The following is a 25,648-nucleotide window of genomic DNA, read 5'->3' on the forward strand; positions in this document are numbered from 1 at the left end:
CCTGGACTCAGCAGAGCCATCATTTCTTCTCCTAGTGATTCCCACTCCATTCTTCTACAACTCTCTGTAGTACTGATCCAGGATCACCCCCAGCACCTGCCAGGCTGTAAACGCATGTAATTCCTCTGAAACCAAACCAGTACTGGCTGGACAGGACAGAGAGTTCAGTTCCGCTTCTTAGTTTCATCAAACCAGCATGTAGAGAAGTTCCATACAGTTTGCCCCCAAAGCTTTGGTACAGTTATACATATTAATGGTGTGAGAAGCATAAATTCTATCAACTTAAAGAGCTACATTTGGAAGTACAATTATTTTCCTTTCTTTTACACCTATGTAGTTTTGTAAACATTGAGTAATCTTGAAGCTTTATATTTTCATTTAATCTCCTGATTGGGGAGATTCAATTCAATTTTGAGCATAAGGATGGCATTTAATCTCCTGATTGGGGAACCCGGATGGCTCAGCAGTTTAGCGCCACCTTCGGCCCGGGGTGTGATCCTGGGGTTCCAGGATGGAGTCCCACATCAGGCTCCCTGCATGGAGCCTGTTTTCTCTTCCTCTCTCTGCCTGTGTCTCTCCTCTCTCTGTGTCTCTCGTGAATAAATAAATAAAATCTTTTAAAAAATAATCTCCTGATTGAAATTTGTACATACTACCTTGAAGGAAAAAGATCTATAATTAAAAACTATTTTTTTTCAAAACTGCAGAACTAAGTAAGCATAAAAGTAATAAAATAAACTTTCACACGATGTTTTATGTGCTTTTTAAAACATTTACTTCTGAAATCATTAAAGCCCAAAGCTGCATTAAGACTCTGGAGATAAATTAGTCTTATAACCTGGTGCTTTTTTTCCCCCAGCTTTTCTCAAACTGTGGTCCGAGGATAACTGGCACCAGAATCCCCTGGAGTTCTTGTTAAAATGTGAATTCTGGGCCCAGCCTCAAACCTCTGGGGCAGGAGCCAGGGATTCACATTTTAAACGCATTCCTTAGGTGATTCTTTGTGAACTCGTGAACTAATATTTATTTTCAATGCCATAATCTCTCGATCATTCCACAAGAAACAAAGCTTTAAGTTTCCCAGATACATTCTCCCTCACCTCGATTCTTATCACAATTATTGCTGCCGAACAAGGGCTTCCCTCTGGCTGCGATTTAGTGGCATTCTTGAATATAAGTCATCTCCAGCAGAAAAACTCAGGATGGTTTATGTGTCCTTTAGTTTCAAAAACTTCAGTCTTAATTCTGATTGAGGCCATTACTCATTGACATAAGAATAAAAGGCAGTTTTTGACAATTAGCATCATTAGAATTGTAGCCAAGCAATCAATAAAAAAACCTCTTTGAGTTCACCAGTTGACAGTATTTATTCTGGCAGTAGTTAGTACATCTAAATATTAATTACTCTGTAATATTCGCTGCTGGTTTCGTTGAATGAGGTGGGAGTGGGTCAAATCTACAGACCATTCACAGCCTCCAAATGCAAATAAAGTAGCATTTGTTTGTAGGTGGAATCAAATGATTATAAATGAATGGTGGGCCATCTCCTGGGATTGGACATAAAGGTCCTGTAAACTGAGAATTGTATCAACAAACAGCTGTTGGGAAAATACTATTATGCTGTAATAGCTGCTATTAAAATCCATTAGCAATCTTGATGGCCTGTTTGAATTTGATGCATCATTTGCTCTGAATAGCATTTCTTCCTAAAGTTTTGTGGTAGCATTTATGCAGATTGATAGGCGGTAGCAGGGACATTCTGGGAGATTAATACCGATTACACACTTTGCCTGCGCGGGCTAATCCAGCCCTGAGAAACACTGCAGATACTACAGATTAAGTATCACTGGGGGGAAATAGCGCCGGACGCCCCCAGGGCCTTCTCGCATCCCTTTTGTTTCCATGGCAATCCTTCCTCCGCTAGAAGCGGGTACCGCGTTTCCCACGTTTTAGCGATCTGGGTTTCCCTCCTCCTAGTACCTTTGCCAGATTCTGAGGAGTCCTCCCTCGGGACGTAAACTCGGCCGAAAATATTGGATATCTAAGGAGATTTTTAAAACAAAACAAAAAAAAAAACACCAAAAACCCCGCCTGTGTCGGCAAAGAGAATGCAGCTGTCTCGAGGGTGGAGGGAGCCTGCAAAGGCCTGGGGAGACTGGAGGAGCCCCAGCGGCGGGGAAGGATGGGGCAGTGGCGCCCTCTGGCGGGCGAGCGAAGCGGGAAGCCTCCAGGGGCTGGGTTTGTTTTGTTTTTTTGTTTTTTTTCTTAAGATTTGGTTGATTTATTCATGAGAGACAGAGAAAGAGGCAGAGACACAAGCAGAGGGAGAAGCAGGCTTCATGCAGGGAACCTGATGTGGGACTCAATCCCAGGACCCCGGGATCATGCCCTGAGCCAAAAGCAGATGCTCAACCACTGAGCCACCCAGGCACCTACAACGTGATCAATTTTTTGAAGTACTTTTTAGCCAGATCTCATCCGCACACCTTAAGCCAGTTCCCTCTCAAATTTTGGAGTATGGGACTTCAGGTCTTATAAAGAAGATTTTTATTAGTTGAGAACTTTAGTTTTTCAATGTATGTACTAAAAAAAAAAGTTAATTCTAGAAGTCTTTCCTTTTTTTTTCTTGAAAATTGAGTTCTCTTCTTTAAAACCCCTTTTACCCTACAGCTCAATAGTATCTGCTCAAGTTATAAGTGAAATAGCAAGCCAGCAGTTGTTGGGGTATTTCATTATTTTTAAATGAAATTACATTTTGTATTTAGCATATTATTCTAAAGTGGTTTCTCAGTTGTTTTGGGTTGAGGGACACTGAGTGATAAGGAATGGACACAAATTCAAAACCGCAACTTGTTCCGCAGCTGCTTTCACTGGGTTCAGAGGCTGGGGGTGGGGGTGTGTACAGGCAAGGGAGTCTTCCCAAGTTGTTAAAGAGATTTATGTTGTCAGCTGGTTGATGCCTAAAATAATATTGTGGAGTTCTAAAATTTTCTGTCACAGCTATTCCTCATTGAACACTTTTGGTCAGTTCCATAAGGCCAGTTTGGAAAATGTGAAGAATACATTAGGAACCAGTTTTGAGCACAATGCAAACTTCAGATGTGATTGTGCACAATTTTGTCCTTGAGAAACACTGAGTGGACAGAGAAAATGGCACTTATCAGAGCTTTGTTGGAATTATACAAAATGCACAAGTGTACACGAATGTACACCCAGACACTCACACCAAACACCTGCCTGCTACCTGTGTTCACAGCCATGATGAACCACACCTATCCATGTCTGATTTTAGGGCTTTTGGTCCAATTTCAAATATAGGAACTCAAGCTGCAACAATGCCCATTTCTAGAAGCAAGACTTTAGATGTTTTTCAAGGTAAGTGCCCTATTTATTATAGTATTTATTGACCACTTCATATGTGCACAACCATGCTGCCATTTTTATTGGGTTCCTCTCTTTATAAGTGTGTCTGATGAAGTTGAGAGTGGTGCCCCATCCCTGCTCTTCCAATGAACTCTGGTTTTCACTGTGCAATTTTGCGTTGGGATTTCTTAGGAATGCATGTGGCACCTTCTAGCAGAACTGACCAATGGCTTGGCTAGTGCCTCAGATAGGGTAATTCACTTATTCCTTACAGTGACTCAATGAAGTCGTTACTATTTCCTTATCCTCCTTTTACAGCTGAGGGAACTGCGAACAGAGAAGTGAAGTAAACTATCCCAGGTCATTAAAATACAAATGAACCAAAGATGACCTCTGTATGTTAGCCAGCCCTGTCTCATGAGGTCTGTTCTTGACATCGATAATCTGGTTTCAGCCAAAGTGGATGTTTTATCATCACAGAACAGTGAAGTCACTGTTGGGCCTCAGTCTGTCGATGAACTCTGTTTGGAATATTCTGAAATCTCCATTTCTGTCTACTCACTGCTCAGAGTCCTGTCCTGTGCTCTCTGTTCTTCCCATCATAAATGTCGGGCCCGGCTTGGCCACTGCGCAGAGTCCTGCCCTCCTTTGCATCGCATCACAAGTATTAGCTTTGTGAGGGGGTTTTCTCTGACTTCTCCAGAGAGGTTTCCAGATTCTGTCCCTGCTGTTCCCAGTGCTCTTTGTTCATACCTCTACAAGATGGTTCCGCATTGTGTATGCTTAGCTGCAGTAAGGCTGCAGACTCCCGTGGGCAGGAAACTCGACACATTTTTTATATCGCCATAGTCTGGCACATGGTATTCACTCACCCATCTGTCCATCCATCCATCCATCCATCCATCCATCCTCTCATTTGTCACATCCATTCATTTTCTCATCCATCCATCCATTCAGTCAGTCAGTCAGTCAGTCAGTCAGTCAGTCACTCACTCATTTGTTAATTCCTTTAATATCCATTGGGCATCTACCATGGGCCCCCAGTATTTCAGGTATCAGGGATAGAGTATGAATGCGACAAAGTTCCCTAATCATCTTGGAGCTGACATTCTGTTGGGGGCAGGGGAGATGGACAACAAAGGAAACAGTTAGACATACAATATGAATTCAGGTTTTCAAAAGTGCATTGGAGAAAAATAAATCAGGGCCAGGGAATACAGAGGGCCTTCAATAAATATCTAATAAATACTTGAATGAATAAAGCAAGATACATACCGAGGTAAAAAAGGAATGAGAAGGAATGACATAAATCTTTAACAGGATTTTAAGAACCAAAGTAATCGATTTATGAAATGTCCTACAGAATTGGTCAAATTGAAGGCAAGTATATGACCTGCTGGGATAGTGCTTCAAGCATTCAATGGAAGGAAATAACAAGAGGGGTTTGGCTTCTAAAATCTAGCAAGAAGCTGAGTTACTGTTAGAACTACTTAAAAGTACTTAAAAAGAAATATGGTCATGTTTGCCTGCATGAAGAGAAAAGTCCACGATTCATTAGGATATGCTAGAGTGTTTCTCTGTAAACAGTAAGGCTGGAATGTCTTGGGACATTTTAATTCATGAGTAAAAGAGTGAAAGTTGACAGGGGTCATGGTAATGTGTCTGGGACTGGCCTGTTAGTCTGCTTTCTCTTTGCCAGATCAGCAGGTCCTCTGTAGTCCCAACTTGGGTCAATCGGGAAGCTAGCTTCCCTGCATATTCATTCACATGTGCATCCTTCCCACTGCAAAGGGCTGGCTTTTTTTTTTTCTTAAGGAATTTGGTATTAGGAAGAGTGGCTGGCAATAGTGCATGTTGGGAACAATTCCAGATTCTTGAGTCATGACACTCGAGTTCCAATTCTATCTTTTGCCTGTTAATGGCCACGTGACCTTTTATAGGTTTGGAATCTGAAACATGACTAGTCACTGATCCATGATTCTCAACCCTGATGTCACATTGGAATCACTGAGGCAGCTTTAAAACACTACTGGTGCTTGGGTCTACCCCTTGCCATTTGGATCAAAATCTCAGGGGAGAGGTGAGCACAGAGAGGCACGGTGGTCATTATTCAGAAAGAACTCTCAGGACTTCTAACCATCCAGAATGGAGAACTCTTGAATCATCTATTTTGTAAAGTTCCTTATTAACTCATGAGAGAGAATAAGAGTGCTTTTATTTTGTTGCTGCCCAAACATAGGTTTATATAAACAGATTGCTCTCAGTTCTAATGTAATTTTGTAGGTTCGGTTTAATTGCATCCTTTAGTAAGAAATATATGTAAAAGCGTATCTTTTAAAAAGTAACACTTTCAAGGGTGCCTGGATAGCTTAGTCGCTTAAGCGTCTGCCTTTGGCTCAGGTCATGATCCCAGGGTCCTGGAATCGAGCCCCGCATCAGGCTCCCTCTCATAGGGAGTCTGCTTCTCCCTCTCCTCCCCATTCTTGCTGTCTCTCTCTCTTTCAAGTAAATGAATAAAATCTTTTTTTTTTTAAAGTAACACTTTCTTTAGCATTAATGGATCTAAATGTTTCATTAGATGATGTCAAAAGCTACAGTTGTCTTTTTTCACTAGAACTTTCTGAGGAGGCCCAATGACTCTCTTCAAGCACTCTCAAAGATTCAGCAGCCCAATCTTTTGGTTATTGGACTCTGGAGTCAGTATGCCTGACTCCAAATCCTCAATTATCACTTTTAAAGCATGTGATCTTGGGAAAGTTATTTAACTTTTCTGTGCCTCAGTCTTCTCCCTCTTGTAGATTGGGGAAGATATTAATATCGATATTAACCTGTCCAAAGGATTATTCTGAGTAATAAATTAACCCATGCTATATGTTCAAAGCAATGACTGCCTGTTGTAAGCACTCAGATCTTCCTTGTTGTTGTCAACATTCTATTTGGAGATCCAAAGCAAATAAGAAAAGGTTTAAAAAGAAAATTTACCTCTGTATAAGGGGAAAACTGTCCAGTAGACCTATCCAAAGGTAGACTGAGCCAGCTGCATTGGTGACAACTTTCCCATCTGCACAAGCGTTCATAACCACTTGGCAGAATGAGGTAGAACAAATTTAATAATTGTGTGGGTGATTGATCTAAGTGGCCTTTAGGGCGTATCTCAAACTCACCATTTAACTTTGCTCTCAGTTGAATTCTAAATTTACATGATTCTAGGAAGAATCCAACCAATCCACCTCTCTTGAGGAGAGAGAAATTTTCAGAGAAAAATTTTTTTCCCTTAAGGTCTTGATTTGATAGCTCTCTACATTTCACTTGAGTAGGAGAAAAGTCCACTGTATCAAAAACCACCACTATTTTTTTGATTAATTGAGTTTTGTAAAGAATATGATCTGGATATTCGTATTTTCTTGATTATCTAGCCAAATCTATTTAGTTATTCATTTGGGCTGGAGTCTGGAGGGATCGGTAAGAATTTCTAGTAATAATATTTTTTACAAGAGACTTTTTCAAAGATGGTGATTTAAACAACCAATGTTTTGCCACATTCCACCAGAGATTTCTCAGGTGTGCTTCCCAAGGAGACACAGATCTAAAGTTCTTCTGCTTTCTGTGACAAGGGCAGAGGAGAATCTAAAGTACAAGGAACAATCACTGAGTTGACTGTGACAAATGATGGCTTACTCTTTAAAAGCAAAATATAAAATGGAAAGCATTTTTATTCACAGCAACTTTCCAAAATAAAATCCATTGGCACTGAGCCCAGAAGAAACACAAACTTAGGTTTTTAATCCCAGGCCTTTCTCCTGACTCTAAATTTTAGTAACTCCATTGATGAATATCAGTGTTATTGACCTTACTAAGGTTTCTGTGTGTGTGTGTATGTGTGTGCGTGTGTGTGTGTGTGTATATACACCCTAGGGAGTTGCTGCCATCTGTCAGTGAAGAATATCTAGCATTCTTGCAAAGAACAGCTGTTTGTATCCATCCAGACTGTTTAGCAGAGTGCATGAGAAGAGGCTATTTGGGAGGCAGGAGGAAAGTTCAACTTTTGCATTATGTGTATGTTATGGGTTTACATTTAGGTGGGCTAATGTGTGGAGCCAATAAGCTTGGCAAATTGATCCAGCAGGGACCTTCTGTTGAACATTAATCATTTCTTCCTTGAACTTTCTACTTGCTTCCTAGTACAGCTCAGTAAATAACAATGCACGTCTGTGTCTTTCCCGTTTTGTAGCAGAGACTATCCTTTGGGTAAGCATTAGCAATGTCTAAATTGTATTTTTAGATCCAGCCTTTAATTAATATCTAGTCACATAAAGATATCTTGTGAAGGGTATCATACAGCTCTCTTGGTTTTCACATCAGGACCTCAAACTCAATGAGGCAAATGTGAACTTGTCCCCTTCTCCCTAATCCTATTGCCACTGGCTTAGTTCGGTGCCTTGTCTTGTCTTTTCTAGAATATAGCAATTAGGACTGAAACTAGCCCATGGGTGGCTTTGTGCAAATTAGGGTAAGGCTCCTTCCTTTGGCTGAGAGCCCCATCCTGCAAAATGACTTTGTGAGTTGGTCACTTTGTGAGTGACTGGATTTCAAAGCCCATCTCCCCTGGTGTTGGATACTCTGGCTCAGAGCACAACCTGCAAGCTGTGGCCCTGGTAGGGAGCTTTTGTGGGGCCATCCACATGTAACTGGCTTTCGACCTTGAATACAAATCATCTGAGTGCCCTTCACATTCAAAAGTGTGGAGGTTCCTCAAGAAGTTAAAAATAGAGCTACCCTATGACCCAGCAATTGCACTACTAGGTATTTCCCAAAGATACAGATGTAGTGAAACGCCAGGACACCTGCACCCCAGTGTTCATAGCAGCAATGTCCACAATAGCCAAACTGTGGAAGGAGCCATCATGCCCTTTGACAGATGAATGGATAAAAAAAGATGTGGTCTATATACACAATGGAATATTACTCAGCCATCAGAAAGGAGGAGTACCCATCATTTGCTTTGATGTGGATGGAACTGGAGGGTATTGTGCTGAGTGTAATAAGTCAGTCGGAGAAGGACAATCATCACGTAGTTTCACTCGTACGGGGAATATAAGAAACAGTGAAAGGGACTATAAGGGAAAGGAGGGGAACTGAGTGAGAAAAATTAGAGAGGAAGACAAATCATGAGACTGTTAACTCTGGGAAACAAAGGGTTGCAGAAGGGGAGGTGGTCAAGGGGTTGGGGTGCCTGAGTGATGGGCACTGAGGAGGGTACTTGATGGCATGAGCAATGGGTGTTATACTATATGTTGGCAAATCAAACTTAAATAAAAACAAATGAAGAAAAAAATAAAACAAAAAACAACTGCAAATCTGACCATACCCTGCTCCCTTCTTAAAATCCTTAAGTGGCTTTCCATATTTTTCCAGTGAAAGTAAACCTGCCCTGCATGGTGCACAAGGTCACTTAACTTATGATCCTGGTGCCAACTTGTACTTCCTCAAATATCAGGATTCCTTCTCATTATCCTAGGGGAAGAAGGCCTTCCTGGTGATATGAAAAATCAGGCCATTGACCAGCATTCCTAGCACCAGACAGGTGAAGAGTATGGAGAGAGAAGGGTGGGAATTAAGGAAGACCAAAGAGTCTTCAAACAATCCCACTACCCTTCCACCACCCAGGGGTTTATTGTCATTGTTAAGAACAGCTGTTTTAGGAATTCCCTCAAGGGATCCCTGGGTGGCGCAGCGGTTTAGCGCCTGTCTTTGGCCCAGGGCGTGATCCTGGAGACCTAGGATTGAATCCCACATCGGGCTCCTGGTGCATGGAGCCTGCTTCTCCCTCTGCCTGTGTCTTTGCCTCTCTCTCTCTCTCTGTGACTATCATAAATAAATAAAAATTAAAAAAAAAAAAAAGGAATTCTCTCAAGAATCCATTTCTTAAGGGGACTGGTTGATTTTCTTCCCTTAAAGAATCTTCTTCCCACATCTAAGAACTGACCTTTTTATGGAAACCTGTGTAGTAAAGCAGAGGGCAGAGCTTTGTAGTTGATAGAACTGAGTTTGAAGGGAAGTTCTTCTGACTACCTGTATGACATTAGGCAAGTTGCTAGTCTCTGCTGAGCCTCAGTCTCCTCACCTTATAAAATGGGAAAGATAATAGAATTATTGTGGAAGATAAATTGAGATAATGTGTGTTTAAAAGTCTAGTATGATTCCTGGCACATTGAAGATTCCATAGACCCTAACTTTTGCATTCATTAGGATTCTGGTTTTAAAGACAGAATACCAATATGACTCTAGTAAAGAAAAATAAATTTTAAAATAATAAATAAAATTTTTGAATGGGAAAGGTTTCATTGGCTCATATTATGAAGTTGTGGACTGTCTTCCACCTCTTAGTTTTGTTTCCCTCTGAGTGTTTCTTATTCTCCCCTTCTGGGCATAGGGGCTCTCAACTGTTCTGGACACTATCAGAGCAAAGAGCTTCTCTCCCTAAGCTCAGAAGGACATTAGTTGTTACTTGTAGGGACACATGCCTCTTCCCTTACCTGCCACCTGGGGTAGTGAGAGTAAGCTATTATCATTAGTTCAGCTTGGATCACCTGCCCATTCCTGTGGCCAGAGAGAGGGATCTGCTTACAAAAAGAGAGAAAAGATGCTGAGAAGACAAAAAAGCAACAGGTACCTACTACTGTTTTCCTCTTTGCTAGAAGGTAGAACTATAAGCCAAAATCAGGACTCACCAAAGCAATGGCTACAGGTTCTTAGGAAGGTAACCTGGTGGAAGAGTCTGGAGCTTGACCTGTGAACCTCCCCAGAAGAACAGCGTCCTCTATGTGAAACTGACCCACCTGTAAGGGACCAACTAAAGAGATTCATCCAGGCATATTATAGGCAGCATCCTTTGATCTGCTCTCTGCAAACAAGATCCAAGACAGAGTGGTTTGGAGCCCTTGCACATGGATGAGGCCTAGTGGTGGTAAATGTGTGGTGAGAGCTCTCAAGTCAGAATGTCTTTCCCAAGCAGGATGAAGCAAACAGGGGCTCATGCTGGGTGTAGGAGTAGCATATAGGGAAAGAAAGAAAGATACTATCCACCAAGCAGGGAACATTGTGGGAACTTGGATGACAATGCTAGGATATGTCTTTGTAAACTACGTTAACAGTTTAAGCGAATTCAAATTTAATTCCATACAAGATTTACAGCAGGATGAGTAGGGGGGCTGCTTTGTTTTAAAGCTGAGCGGGCAAGAGGAGTGATTAGGAACATCTGTGGATAGGCATAGCAATGTCACACACAAAATCCCCATCTGTATAATCCTCCAAGTCCTGAGACCTTTGCTCTCAAGCCTACTGCCAGTGAGGTATCTCTCCACTAATGGAAGTCTTCTGTGTTCCATCTTTTATTCCAGAAGGAATTTCTCCTAATCACTCATTTAGCACTTTTAACTTCAACTTCTTTTATTGCTTTGACCTTGGAACGTTTGGTTTGCCTAGTTTAAGTCTTACAAGATGTTTACCAACTGAATAAATGGCTGTAATAACACAGGCTCTGAACTTGGCATAGGAGACACAGCTGCAGAGTTTTTTTTCTTGTTTGGGTAGATAATGACTTGCATTTCATTCAGAAGGAACTGACTGTTTAACAAATGAGTTGCTAAAGGCAGCTCAGTTAACTCTCCTAACCACAAGTGCTTATTGGTTGCACTTAGACAAACTTGGGCATGTTATCCAGACTCCACCGTATAGAGCAAAGACAATCTCATAGTTCTTTCTATTATTCTCTCATTGTCCCTTTATCTAGTTTTTAAATTACAAAATATACATGCTTGTTTTTATTAAGAGCAATGGCATGAAATATATAAAGAAACATGCACTCCCACACCCTCAATTACCTTGCCCAGTGAAATTAAAATGAACAAATTCTATGTTACACAATCACATAAAGACATATATATGGAAATATGTATATATGGAATATATGCTTTTCTCAGTGTTAACAGTAGGATCATACCATATACATTATTCCATAATTTTCTCTTTTTTTGGTCTCTAACCAGTATGTCAAGGAAAGATCTATATCTAACTCAGTCTTTTAAATCAAATCATATTCCTTTCCATGGTTGGATGGGGCATGACTGTCCTATTACAGGGAGAGATTGTCCCCACAGAGGGACAGTCAGACTATTTCTAAATTTTTGTGTCTATAAAACAAGGCTGTGTTAACTATATATATAGTTATAGGATAGTTTCTCAAACTACTATTGACTCATAGCTATGTCTATTTTTAATAATAATGTCAGATTATTTTCCAAAATTGTTGTAATCTATACTTTTACCAGCTTTATTTGAAAAAACAGTTTTCCTGTATCTTTAGCAGCCCTAAATTTTCTTTCTCTTTAAAATTTTGACATCCAATAGTAAAACTGGTATCTCATTTTTGCTTAATTTGATTTTTCCTTGATTTCTTGTGAGATTGAACTGCCTTTTATATATTCATTAACTATTTACTTTTTTAAAATTTATTTATTCATGATAGACATAGAGAGAGAGAGAGAGAGGCAGAGACACAGGCAGAGGGATAAGCAGGCTCCATGCCGGGAGCCCGACACGGGACTCGATCCCGGGACTCCAGGATCGCACCCTGGGCCAAAGGCAGGCGCTAAACCGCTGAGCCAACCAGGGATCCCCCATTTACTTTTTTTTCTCTTCTCAATTGCAAGTTTATTTCTTTTGGACATTTTTCAATGGAGTTATTTACCTTTTTTCTTAATGATTTTTTGGAAGGTTATGTATGTTAGAGATTAATATTTCCTTGTCACAGTACTACAGATAATTTTCCCAGTCCATTATTTATCTTTTGACTTTGTTTATGACATGTTAACACATAGTTCTTGGGCAGCCCTGGTGGCTTAGCGGTTTAGCGCCACCTTCAGCCCAGGGTCCCACTCAGGCTCCCTGCATGGAGCCTGCTTCTCCCTCTGCCTGTGTCTCTGCCTCTCTGTGTCTTTCAGGAATAAATAAAATCTTTAAAACACACACACACACACACACACACACACAGTTCTTAAATACTTAAATTTTATGTAGTCAAATATGTCTCTTTTGCCTCATGGTCTTGGAATATTTTAGTATTTTAAGCTCTATTGAATACAGTATTATAAGATAGTCTCTTTGATTTTCAAGTAGTTTTTTTAATCCAGTGTTTTTATATTTCTATCTTTAATCCATCTGGAATTGAATTTTAGCATTCATTCTTCCAAAGGGTATCAATTATGTTTACACAATTTATTAGTCAAAACGTTCATTTTCCACTGAGTTTGAAATACCACACTTGTTGCATATTAAGTTCATATATATGCTTTCTGGATTCTGGATTCTGGATTCTGGTTTGTGACTAGCTGGTGCTGTTAGCTGGCATCTATTCCAGGACACTATTTTTGTGATGGTACCAAGCATATCTCAGCAACATCAGGAGAGAGCCCTACTATAATACTGTAGTTTAGCAAAGAATCACATAAAGGAAAACATAGCCTTGTGATAGTTGAGAACTAATACTTTTTTAAAAATTCCATATTTATCTTCGCTTTTGCAAGACGATGAAATGGTAAAACAAAGCTCATTTAACTCAAAACCCACTTCACAAAATTAAAGACTTCAGTTGGCTTGTATTTATATAGAGCAGGAACCATTAAATACAACATATGATATGACTTTAACCTCTTTATGTTTATAATAACAATCTACCCGAATCATGGCAGATCAGCTTATGTTCTCCAATTTATCTCATCTATCTCTAGCATATATCAAATATCTAGTTTAGCTTACAGAATTACCATGAACATCTCTGTGCATTACATGCATTAGACATATAAGAGAAAAATCTTGTCATGTCTTTCAAATATAAAAATAATCCCACTAGAAATCATTTGAGTTTGTTTTAGAACAGGCTGAGGGTCTCAACAGGTGTGGAAGAGGAGGAAGAAAATTACAAGTAGAAGAACAACTAAACCAAAATTGCAATAGCAGAGATTTATAATGCATCACATTTTAATTGATCTCTGGGGTTTTTTGTTTTGTTTTGTTTTTTTTGATCTCTGGGTTTTTTATTGGAACACTTTCCCTACCTCATTCACATTATCTGACAAACTTTTGGTCATCCTCAGGACCTGAGAACTAATACTGTTAACATATTTCATCTAAAAACTCAACTAATGGAAAACCGATTACCTATAGCTACAATTCATCTATAGGCCATATTTGTATGTGAGCAGCAAATGTATCATACTGAATGGAATATCCTGGATCATGCACATAGATTACTTCAAAAATTTTTATGCGTATAACCTGAATCATCAAGGCTTGACTAGAAATCCACAGCTCCAGCTCCAGAAAAAGAATTCATTTGGTATAAAGTTCAAACCTCACTAATTTTGATAAATGCAGAAAAAGCCAACATGAGTAACTAAAATGTGAATTAGAGATTATTTTTTAAATTAAAATAAGCTTTCTAACTTCCAGAAACATAGAAAGCTTGAATCAGCCAACAGATAACCTGATAATGAGAGGAAATTTGGGCATCTACCTTGGTCACTAGCTAAGAGAGATGCCTAGTTAAATGCAAAAATTTTAATTAATTGCAAAAATGTTTAATTACATATAAAGGTTTTTATAAAAAACTGTTTTTACATAAAACATTTTTCTTGCCATTTGGGAACCACTAAATGTTTTCACTGAGAAAGCAAATGTAAATTTTGAGCAGCCCACCATTTGAATTAATTAGTAGAGTTTATATTAATGAGCTTTTATATTAATGCCTTTGGGTCTCTCCTTTGAATCGACTCATGTTGGTGGTCAACTAGATGACCTTTTAATGCTTAATTCTATATTTATCTCAGCATGTAATTGGAAATGATCTCTGCTCTTTTCATTGAACAATGGATATTCAGTATTTAACATTTTATTGAGAAATAGTCCAGGTCTGTGATCCCTCATCTGCAATTCTGAAATCCAGAAAGCTCTAAAAACCCTAAGGTTTTTGAAAATCTTTGATAGCAAACTCTGACCTGGTACTTATAGTCTTTATCCTACTATATACAGTTTGTTGCATAAATATTTGTGTGTCTGGGGGGGCAGCCCTTATATATTATACATTGCATGCATCATATATCATATTACCTTTCCCAAATAAAAAAATCTGAATTATAAATTAAATAAATTATATTTTTAGGGATTTCTGATAAGAAATTATAGGCTTATATTTGGGAAAGACTTCATGGAATTTTTTGTTGCCATTATTAATGATGGCATTAAAGAATATTAGTAGTATCACTTATTACTTAGTGAGTAGACACCTCTTTAAACTGAGAGCTTGAGGCTAGAATTCTTCACTTTGAGACACTGAAAGACTGAGCTGTATTCAATACAGCTAGTATCCCAACCAGGAAATTTCAGCATTTACTTTACTATCTTCTGTAAATTTGCCCATGAGATTTTTCTCTTCAGCTGTGGGTCCCCATTTCATTCCTGCAAGTTCGTATTCTTTGCAGAAAATAGGATTATATACAAAGTCACATCTTAGCTCTGTACCCACAAGTATCTTCTTAAAGACAGAGAGGTAGATAATTTTGCTCTTGGTTTCTTTGAGGCACTTTGAAGCACTTGTCTTTCCTGAGGATAAGAATAATGGAGGGATCCCTGAGTGGCGCAGCGGTTTAGCGCCTGCCTTTGGCCCAGGGCGAGATCCTGGAGACCCGGGATTGAATCCCACGTCGGGCTCCCGGTGCATGGAGCCTGCTTCTCCCTCTGCCTGTATCTCTGCCTTTCTCTCTCTCTCTGTGTGACTGTAATAAATAAATTTAAAAATCTTAAAAAAAAAGTGAAGAATAATGGAATTTCCTAAGGAGTCCATTCATGTCATTTGGTCAAGGTCTTTAAACACTTTGCTGCTTCATATCTCAGTTGCCTCCTTATAAAATGGGCTCAGATGCCAGCTCTCCCCATTTCAAAGGGTGACTATAAGGCTCTGATGAAATCATATACAAAGGGCTGTGAAAGGTAAAATGTGACCTGTGACCTATGATGACTTCAACTTCCCCCTACAAATACCTTCCCAAAGCAAAGTACCTTGCCTTCTGAAATGTGATGGTCTACAATGCTTAACGTTCAGAGTTCTAAACAGAGGTTACCTAGAGTTGGGCCCACAGAGGAAGAAGGAGAAGGACAAAAGCCAGGATGACTCTGAATTGGCCCTGAAATACAGCTCTCAAGTCCCAGGAAGGTTTAGAACAAAGTTGTCACTTAGGAACCTGCCATATTCAGAGAGTGTCACTGAGCTTGCAGACTTGCAGTGGTTAAATCAATAGTTAATGATGTTCGTCATGTAATTTGAGCCTCTAGTTTGTTTATGCTAGACCAACTTTATCCATACTCCAAACAAATTATCTCTTATAATTACCAGCCCGAAGATAAATCTCTAAATGTTTTTCTGATGATAGTGCTGTGGTTGGCAGGTGTTAAAAGTGCCTCCCAGGGACAAAGATTGAAGATGAGCTTGCTCCCGAAAATCCTTCAGGCGAGGATGTTGAGCTTTCTATCCTGCCATGTGCAAAGGAGCCTTGTATGGTGCCCCGTTAATGAAATCTAATAGGCAAAGGTCATATATCTTTACAAAGAAAAATGCAAAGCTTGTATGTGATAAATGGGCTCCATGGGGCTGAGTGGACGAGGTTTGGTGAGAAAATCTGTGTTTAAACATCGGTTCGGTTTCTCGCCGATATTTATGCCTTAAATATCTCCTTGTAGTGATTCTCCTCACCTGGTAGAATGGTTAAAATAAATACAAAACCAAGAAATTTATGTGTCTTTAGTGCTTTGAACCAAAGTGACTGGTCATCAGTTAACATTAAACATTAACCACCAGAACCAACAGTGTGCATTAGAGAAAAGCTATGGATCCTTAAAGAAATCTTTTTTGTTTTTTAACTACCTAATAACAATGTGCTTTTAAAGTCCTTTAAAGGAAGAGGTCTTAAAATCTGTATGCTTTGATTACTGCCATCAGAACACTAAACAGTGCATGTAAATGTGCAAGATTTTATCTAAAGTTTGTACTGTTTAGAGATACACTGAAAACCAAGGTGCATAGGCTAAAAATGCAAGAATAAGTTAAATCTGGAATTACAAAGAGTTAAAGAAATCAGATATTGTTGAATTGAATCGCTGCTGGTTTTAGGAGAAGTTACCAGTTCATTTGCTGTAGTTGTACTGCTGAGCTAAGAGACAGTTCAATAAATCAACTCAAGCTTGATGGATTCTTCAATTCATTAAAATGAGTGCGTGGAAGAGAAAAGAAATCTCTTAGTATTCCCTCTTTGACAAAAGGGTATGCAAAGAGCCTGAATGGATGAATGGTTGATTAATTTTGCCAGAAATTTTCTTGACAGCAGGAAATGTGTTTTTGCATTACTCTGTTTGCCTGGGATTTATTTGGTAGAATATGAATTATTGCATGTAAATTTGTACCTGAGGCTATGTTGCTAAAGTAGATAGCTCCTGGTGAGGTTTCTGACTATGGGACCTGTAATATTTTTGTATGGTCTTGTACTCTACACCCTTACGGGTTGCCCTATAGCAGTTATATAAATGTCTACTCTCACTGATATTAGTAGTAAAGTCAAGCACTGCCAGTGATTCAATATTGAGCTTGGTTTGAGTGATCATCTGTGCCCCTCTCAAGAAAGGATGGTGCTAGAGGCAACCAACTGCCAAAGCTTGATAATTCCTAGACTCATCAACCTGGCAGTTTACTTATAGACTCTTACCTTTAAATAAGGAAGAGAAGGCACAAGGTATCCCCTCCCCTTGTGCTTCTATTTATAATAAGCCTACAAATAAGCATGTTTCTTAGTTTTATCTCATCAAGAAGGGATACAGCTACACAGGAAAAGACCTAGGCCTCTCTTGATGACAGCTGAACGTCATGAGAATAGAAATAGGGATAGACTCTCTACCTTCCACTTCATACTCTTCCCATAAATTATGATGCTCTGCCACACATGTGACTTTTTCTGGGTCATTGTGGAGGGTAGGATGGCTTATGGTTCTGGGAAGTTGGTGATGCTATAAATGCTTCCATTTAGACCTCCTCTGCTGCCATGTTCAGATCCAAACACCGGAAAGCTTAAGGCTCAAGCCAGTCATAAATTACATAGCAACTTCCTATTCATTTTGTTCTTCTAGGAGTTAGCATGACGACTTCCTCTTTCTTTTAGATACCAGACCAGAGATTATCTATGGCATAAGGTGCATCATACAATATTTTTCCTAACTTTGCAGTATGTGTATTTTTTTCACACACCAAGTCTCTTGAGTGCTTACCACCACAGTGCTTATATTATTTCTGAAAGTAATTGTACAGAGAAATTCTCTTAAAATTTTTCAAGTGCTGGGACCCCTCGGTGGCTCAGTTGGTTGGGCATCTGAGTCTTGATGTTGGCTCAGGTTGTGATCTCAGGGTCCTGAGATCAAACCCTATGTTGGGCTCCATACTCAGTAGGGAGTCTGCTTCTCTCTCTCTCCCTCTCCCTTTGCTCCTCCCTGCCCCCCCCCCACCATGCACACTCTTTCTCTAAAATAAATGAATAAATAAATCTTATAAAGTTTTCAAATGTGCATGTACACACACACATTACTAATCCTTGAGGCTACAAAATAATTTCATGAACTATCTAAATCTGGCTTCTGATATTTCCTCCTTAGATTACAATAGGAGAGGACACCTGAATGGCTCAGTGGTTAAGCATCTGCCTTCAGCTCAGGTCGTGATCCCGGGGTCCTGGGATCGAGTCCCACATCGGGCTCCCCACAGGGAGCCTGCTTCTCCCTCTGCCTGTATATCTGCCTCTCTCTGTGTCTCTTATGAATAAGTAAATAAAATTAAAAAAAAAAGATTAGGAGAATGAAAAGTGATTAAAAGAAGGACGATATTAAATTTTAAAAAAGGGGGATCCCTGGGTGGCTCAGTGGTTTAGCGCCTGCCTTTTACCCAGGGCACGATCCTGGAGTTCTGGGATCAGGTCCTGCGTTGGGCTTCCAGCATGGAGCCTGCTTCTCCCTCCTCCTGTGTCTCTGCCTCTCTCTCTCTATCATAAATAAATAAATAAATAAATAAATAAATAAATAAATAAATCTTTTTTAAAAAATTAATTAGGGATCCCTGGGTGGCGCAGCGGTTTGGCGCCTGCCTTTGGCCCAGGGCGTGATCCTGGAGACCCGGGATCAAATCCCACGTCGGGCTCCTGGTGCATGGAGCCTGCTTCTCCCTCTGCCTGCGTCTCTGCCTCTCTCTCTCTCTCCTCTCTGTGCATTCTCATAAATAAATAAATAAAATCTTTAAAAAAAAAATTAATTAATTTAAAAAAGATTAGGAGAATGAGAAGTGATTAAAAGAAAGACGATATTAAATTAGTTTCCTTTTCTGTTCTTATCAGACACAGCATTCAACCTTAAATGAGGACAAATTGCATATACAAATGTACTAGAACAAAGCTCAGAAAATCTTGGTTCCAGTTCCTACTCTACCATCAAATAACTATATGTGCAATTGGGAGTATTCCTGAAGCTTCTTGAGTCTCAACTTGCACACCCATGACATGTAAATCACTAATTTTTATCTTACTACCAGCTAGAAAGTTGGTAAACATTGATTAAGATTACATTGAGCATGTATAGAAAACCCAACTTTGCTCTATCGACATAAAATTTGCTCTCCCCTTGTGTCATAACACTTAAAGTTTGGGTTCTTTGCATGTTAACCTTTGTTCAAAGATTGCTTTCTAGGATGGTGCAGCCTAATAGGCGATCCTAAAGCCACCCATGGTCAGTCTTCTAGTTACTTCTGCTATTTCCCAGGCCTTTGCTTCCAGGAGTCCAGTTTGTTGGCCTCCCTCAGCTCTTTTGGTGTCTCAGTGACTTAATTTTCAGCCACCATGAAAAAAACCCTAATTTCAATAAAAAGAGAAGCCCTATTTCTAAAATGTAAAAGTAATGATTTGGAAAAAGAAAAAAAGACTTTATCTTGAAGCAGCCTCTGCTCCTGCAAATATCCAGTTCTATTATTATAATTACTTTGTAGGTTCTCATAAACTATAGGTTTGTTAGATTCTCTGATTGTAACAGAAACCCAACTTGAATTCGCTTAAGGTAAACAAGACATTAATGGCTCTGCCTTTGTAAGTGATAATTTTGGGTAAACCTAGCTTCTTATACTCTTGGACTCAAAGTCAAACTATATCACCAGAGCTTATCTCTTTTTCTCTACCTCTTGCCACTGTGTTTCCCAGTGTTGCCCTCATTCTCAGGTAGCTCTCTCCATGATTCCTCAAGATGGCCATGGGCAGCTCCAAACTTACAGTAAGCCTTAGATCTCAATATCTCAGAGGAAGAGAGAGCTTCACAAAACTCCTATGAAGGAGTTGACCTAGGTCACATCTCATTCCTGAAATCATTATGTGGCCAAGTAGGTGTAGTGCAACTTGGCCAGGTCTGAGTCACCTGCCACACCTAGAGCTCAGCTTGACATCAGCCACAAGAAGTGAGGAGGGTTCTTCCACAAAGGAAGATATGATGATCAGACAAAATTGCTTATATTTATGACAAACTAAACTCAACATTTTATTTGAAATTAAATGTTTCTTATTTACAATAGTCCATGTGCTGTGCTAGTAATTTATATAAACTATCTCATTTAATCCACTCAATAAACTATGAAGTAGGTATTATTAGTATTATATTTTTTCTGATGCAGAAATTAAGGCTTAGAAGATAAATAACTTACCCAAAGCTGTGTAACTATAAATGAAATAGCTGAGAATCAGATCAGAGTCTGCCTTGTTTCAGACCAGGGGTCTTCATTGCTTTACTATGTTACCATCTTTTCTCATGTAAGTTCAGTCATTTTAAAATTTAAATATTTATTTGTGCCTTTACTACCTTCTCTTCTTCTTCTTCTTCTTCTTCTTCTTCTTCTTCTTCTTCTTCTTCTTCTTCTTCTTCTTCTTCTTCGAGACAAAGACAGAAAGAGAAGGGGGGAAATATGAGTGGGGAGGGGCAGAGAGAATCCTAAGCAGGCTCCATGCTCAGCATAGAGTCCAACTCAGGGCTTGATCTCATGACCCTGAGATCATGACCTTAGCTGAAATCAAAAGTGGAACGCTTACCTTCTCTTCTGTCCCTGATAGGAGACCCTAGCTTCTGAACATATTTTTCATGTTAGAATTATTATATCATTGAATATCACAACTTAATGGAACCTATACAAATACCTACCCTACTCCCTCATTTTGATGGAGGAAAGAAGGGAGAGCATCTGGAAACAGAGAAAAAACAACTCATTTTCCTCATGCCGGGACTTCATGTGCCATTCTACTCAATAGTACTTAACCTAAAGCCCCTACATAAGAGACATCAATAACCACTTTTCTTTGATAATCAAACTAGCTTTTAGCAACTGGATTATTTAAATCATTTATGCTTCCTGTGCTTCAGAAAGAGAAAACCTAAAGCCTTTTAGAAACAGACTGCTTTAAGAAAAAATGATTTTATGCATCACAAAATTAATAATAACAAAAACCCTAAAAGAATAAAACAACACTCATTATATCTTATAGTGCTGGGGAGGAAATTATGTAAATATAAGGACAAATCGATCATCTGACCTCTGACATTATTAAGAATTAATAAGATTGTCCTAAAGCATAGTAGATGAGGATTTAATTACCTTAAACATCTCTTTACCCACTTAGGTTCTTAAAAATTTAAAGAAAATGGGCACCTAAGTGATGCAGTCAGTTAAGCATTCAACTCTTGGTTTTGGCTCAGGTTGTGATCTCAGGGTTGTGAGCTTGAACCCCATTGGGTTCAGCACAGAGTCTGCTTGGGATTCTCTCTCCGCTTTTCCCTCTACCTCCCCCCACCATGCATGCACATGCTCTCTCACTCTCTCTCAAAAAAAATAAATCTTTTTTAAAAATTTAAAGAAAAATCTGTGGTTTTATTAGGATTCCAGAGAAACTGTATAATGAAGTAAAAAGTCAGAGGTTTCTAGTTTGGAACATGCTCTGTTGGTCAGCAATATCATTTTGGTTCTTAAAGACATTTACTGTCTGTTGTTCAAATGTTGGAGCAGTGCTATTGTGTGTGTGTTGGGATGGTACTGGAGGAGACTGAACCCAGCTACACAGAAGGTAAAAAGCTTGCTTCTTGTCCCCTCCCAAGGACCCATCCATACTTGTTTTTCTCTTATGATCAGTGATCTTGAGCATCTTTTTGTCTGTCTGTTGGCCATCTGTATATCCTCTTTGCAAAAATGTCTATACATGTCTTCTGCCCATTTTCAATTGGATTATTCATTTTGGGGGTTTTGAGTTTTATAAGTTCTTTATATATTTTGGATACTAACCCTTTTCCAGATATGTCATTTGCAAATATCTTCTCCCATTCTGTAGGTTTCCTTTCAATTTTGTTGATTGTGTCCTTGAATTTAAGAAACAAATGAGTAAAGGAGGAAAAGAGAAAGAGAGATGCAAACAAAGAAGCAGATTCTTAACTATAGAGAACAAACTGGTGATTACTAGGGGAGAGGATGGGGGGATGGGTAAACAGGTGATGAGGATTAAGGTGGGTACTTGTGATGAGCACTGGGTGTTGTATGGAAGTGTTGAATCACTATACTGTACACCTGTAGCTAATATTACACTGCATGTTAACTAACTGGAATTTAAAATAAAACTTAAAAAAAATCAATATAAGTGACAGAGATGGGGAAGAGAAAAAGAACTCCCAATCAATCTTGAGACGTATTTTTATAGATCTCCACTTAGCCCCTTAGCAGGTGGAGAGCTAGGCTTGTTGCAGAAAGCTGCCCAGAAGCCTTATCTCTGTTCTTAATTGGGAGGGTCAGTGTTAAAGTACCATGGTCACTACTTTATACACTGTGTCAAAAATATGCCTTGAATTTTTAAGGTGTTTTATCCAGACTGTAAGAAATGCTGGTAATTTTAATTTGTTTTCATTGGACAATATATTCATTTAAATACACTTAGCACCATGATAAGCAGACACTTCAGAGGGCATAGAAGCCACCCCAGCTATGGTCCCGTTTCACCAACTAATTTGACACACAGGTATCAGTGGTTGCTGGAAATCTATTTCTCCCTAATTTGGTTCACCTTAGGAGGAACTGTGCTCCAGAGACATGCCAGAAGCCAGAAGTAGGAAAGATGGGTGCTCTCCAATCCTCACTCGTAGACATCTCAAGCCCTAAGAAAAACTAGACACCCGCAAACTACACAGCCTCGCCACTGCACATTCTTAAGTGAGCCTGGGCCTGCTAGCCAGAGACTATGGAGAACTGGGTCACTTGTCTTTACAGTTGTATCAGAAATAAGGAAGCTTTAGCAGTGGCCTGATTTTAAAGTTAGGGCAAATGAAAGGCATCAAAATAGGAAAATTCAAAAATTGTTTCAAAAAGCAAGCCAAAGTGTGTGTGTGTGTGTGTGTGTGTGTGTGTGTGTGTGTGTGCGCTGAGGTAGGGTGGGAGGATTCTTAGTGATTCAAGACCAGAATAGAAAAAAGAGAAGCTTGCAGCTTCAGGCCACCCCTTTTCCCAGAGAATGTGTCTGAGTCCTTAGAGGACTGGAAATTTGCTGGTGCTGGCAGTGGTGAAAGTGTCTGAGTATAAAGGTTCAACTTGTTTCCTGTAAGCAAAGGACGTTTGCTTTGATGCCTAATAAAATGTATTTACAAACTACTTTCCTCTTGCTGTATTCTCAGTTTGAAATCATTTCCTCTCTCACATTAGGATCCTGCTCTGTACTTAGATAAATCCTATATTCTCTGGACTTCTAATTTTTCAAAAGAGAGAAAAACATTAAGAAAGTCAATATTTCCTTCGAGATTCACTGTTAGCATCATTCTTTTTGCTTTTCGTTTCAGGATGAACCCCCTCCTCTTTTATAGGTCCTAACAGCAGTGGTTAATATCTTGCTATTTGAAGTGTGGTCCACAGACAAGCAGCACAGACATCACCTGGGATCTTGTAGAAATGCAGAATGTCAGTCCCTGTTCCGGACCTACTAATTGAGAATCTGCATTTTAACAAGATTCCCAGGTGATTTGTATGAAAGTGTGAGAGGCTCTGGGTTAATATGTCTTAGGACTCAAAATCCTTATTTTTGAGGGGTGAGGAGGTAGAGCTGTACATCTTGCCTCTGATAGAAGCTCTCTTGATCTTCCCTTAACTAATGTGCTATACTAAATGCATTCTCCATCATGCTCTGTGATACATACTGACTAATAACCTCAGTTGAATGCTTCAAGCTCACTGAGAACTCTCTAGAATGCACAGGGGCATGCATCCCCTTTAACTGAATTCAGTGTTTACCAGGAATCAGCTGTGTTTCTTTCCAAACCTGTTTATATCAGTTGCATTAGTTAATATATAATCACACGCTTTAAATAAACTGAAATAGGAGTAGGAAAGACCATTTTTTCCTAAGATCGATGCTTTAGAAAGGCTCAGTGAAATGAGACATACTCTCAATGGAGGTGTGCTTTCAAATTAGGGCAGTATAGCTGTAAAACTGGGAGGAGACTGTAACAATGAAGAAGGAGTCTGCATTTAAATAGGTTTGGGTGGTTCAGTGGTTGATCTTCTGCCTTTGGCTCTGGGCATGATCCCAAAATCCCGGGATCCAGTTCCACCTCGGGCTCCCAGCAAGGAGCCTGCCTCTCCCTCCGTGTCTCTCATGAATAACTAAATAAAATCTTTAAATAAAATAAATCATTTCACATGTCTAAGTTTTCGTTCCACATTAATGAAACTGAAATTAGAAATTGAACATTTTACTTTATATAATGCAACCAAGAGGATGGGAAGCTCCTACAGACTCAGGCTCAAGAAATATTTTAAAAGATCTTTACCTTAGTTGAAGAGATTAAAAATGAATACGTAATCTTACATTCAAAATCAAATGAAATTGATCTTATTTCATTATAAAACATTTATTTTTAAAATTTCCCTCTTTAAAACTGGATAGCAATGTGCAAAAGAAAAAAAAACTAAACCACTTTATTACACTATACACAAAAATAAATTCAAAATTAATTAAAGACATAAATATACGATCTGAAACTATAAAAATCCTGAAACAGAACACAGGCAGTAACCCTTTTGACATCAGCCTTAGTAACTTTTTTCTAGATGTCTCCTAAGGCAAGGGATACAAAAGCAAATAAAAACTAATGGAATTATATCAAAATAAAAAGCTTTGCACAACAAAGGAAATAATCAACATAACTAAAGGCAGACTATGAAATGGGAGAATATGTCTGCCAATGACATATCCAATAAAGGTTTCATATCCAAAATATATAAAGAACTTATTAAAACTCAACAACCAAAGAATGAACCAATTTAAAAATGGGCAGAAGACATGAACAAATATTTCTCCAAAGAAGACATACAGATGGCCCCCAGACACATGAAAAGATGTTCATCATCACTCATCCTCAGGGAATGCAAATCAAAACTACAAGGAGATACCACCTCACACCTGTCAGTATGGCTAAAATCAACAACACAAGAAACAACAGGTGTTGGTGAGGATGTAGAGAAAGGGGAACCCTCTTGCACTGTTGGTGGGAATGCAAACTGGGTAAAGCCACTCTGGAAAACAGTATAGAGTTTCTTTAAAAAGTTAAAAAAGGAAATACCCTAGAATCCAGGAATCACACTACTGAGTATTTACCCAAAAATACCAAAACACTAAAGGGATACATGCACCCCTATGTCTATAGTGGCATTATTTACAATAGCCAGAATATGGAAGCAGTCCAGTGTCCACTGATTGATGAATGGATAAAGAAGATATGGTATAGATATAGATATATAGATATATAAACATACAATGGCATATTTTTCAGACATTAAAAAAAGAATGAAATCTTGCCGTTTGTAACGACATGGTTTAAACTAGAGAGTATAATGCTAAGTGAAATAAGTCAGACAAAGACAAATACCATAGGATTTCATTCATGGAATTTAAGAAACAAAATAAATGAGGTGCCCCTGGGTGGCTCAGTTGGTTAGGCATCACACTCTTGATTTCGGCTCAGGTCATGATCTCAGGGGCATGAAATCAAGCCCCACATTGTGTTACATGCTCAGTGTGGAGTAGGATTGAGATCTCTCCCTCTGCCCCTCCTCCTCTTCATGTGCACACACACATTCTCTAAA

General features: G+C 39.1%; 1 protein-coding gene across 5 annotated transcripts in view; it reads left to right on the top strand.

Moving 5' to 3' along the window:
- Positions 1-25,648, top strand: part of PRUNE2 (prune homolog 2 with BCH domain) — a 256,830-nt gene that overhangs the window by 129,493 nt on the left and 101,689 nt on the right. The gene's annotated exons all lie outside the window — the stretch shown is intronic.

This window comes from Canis lupus, chromosome 1 (genome assembly GCF_003254725.2).
Source record: "Canis lupus dingo isolate Sandy chromosome 1, ASM325472v2, whole genome shotgun sequence".
In the NCBI taxonomy this organism is placed as follows: Eukaryota; Metazoa; Chordata; class Mammalia; order Carnivora; family Canidae; genus Canis; species Canis lupus.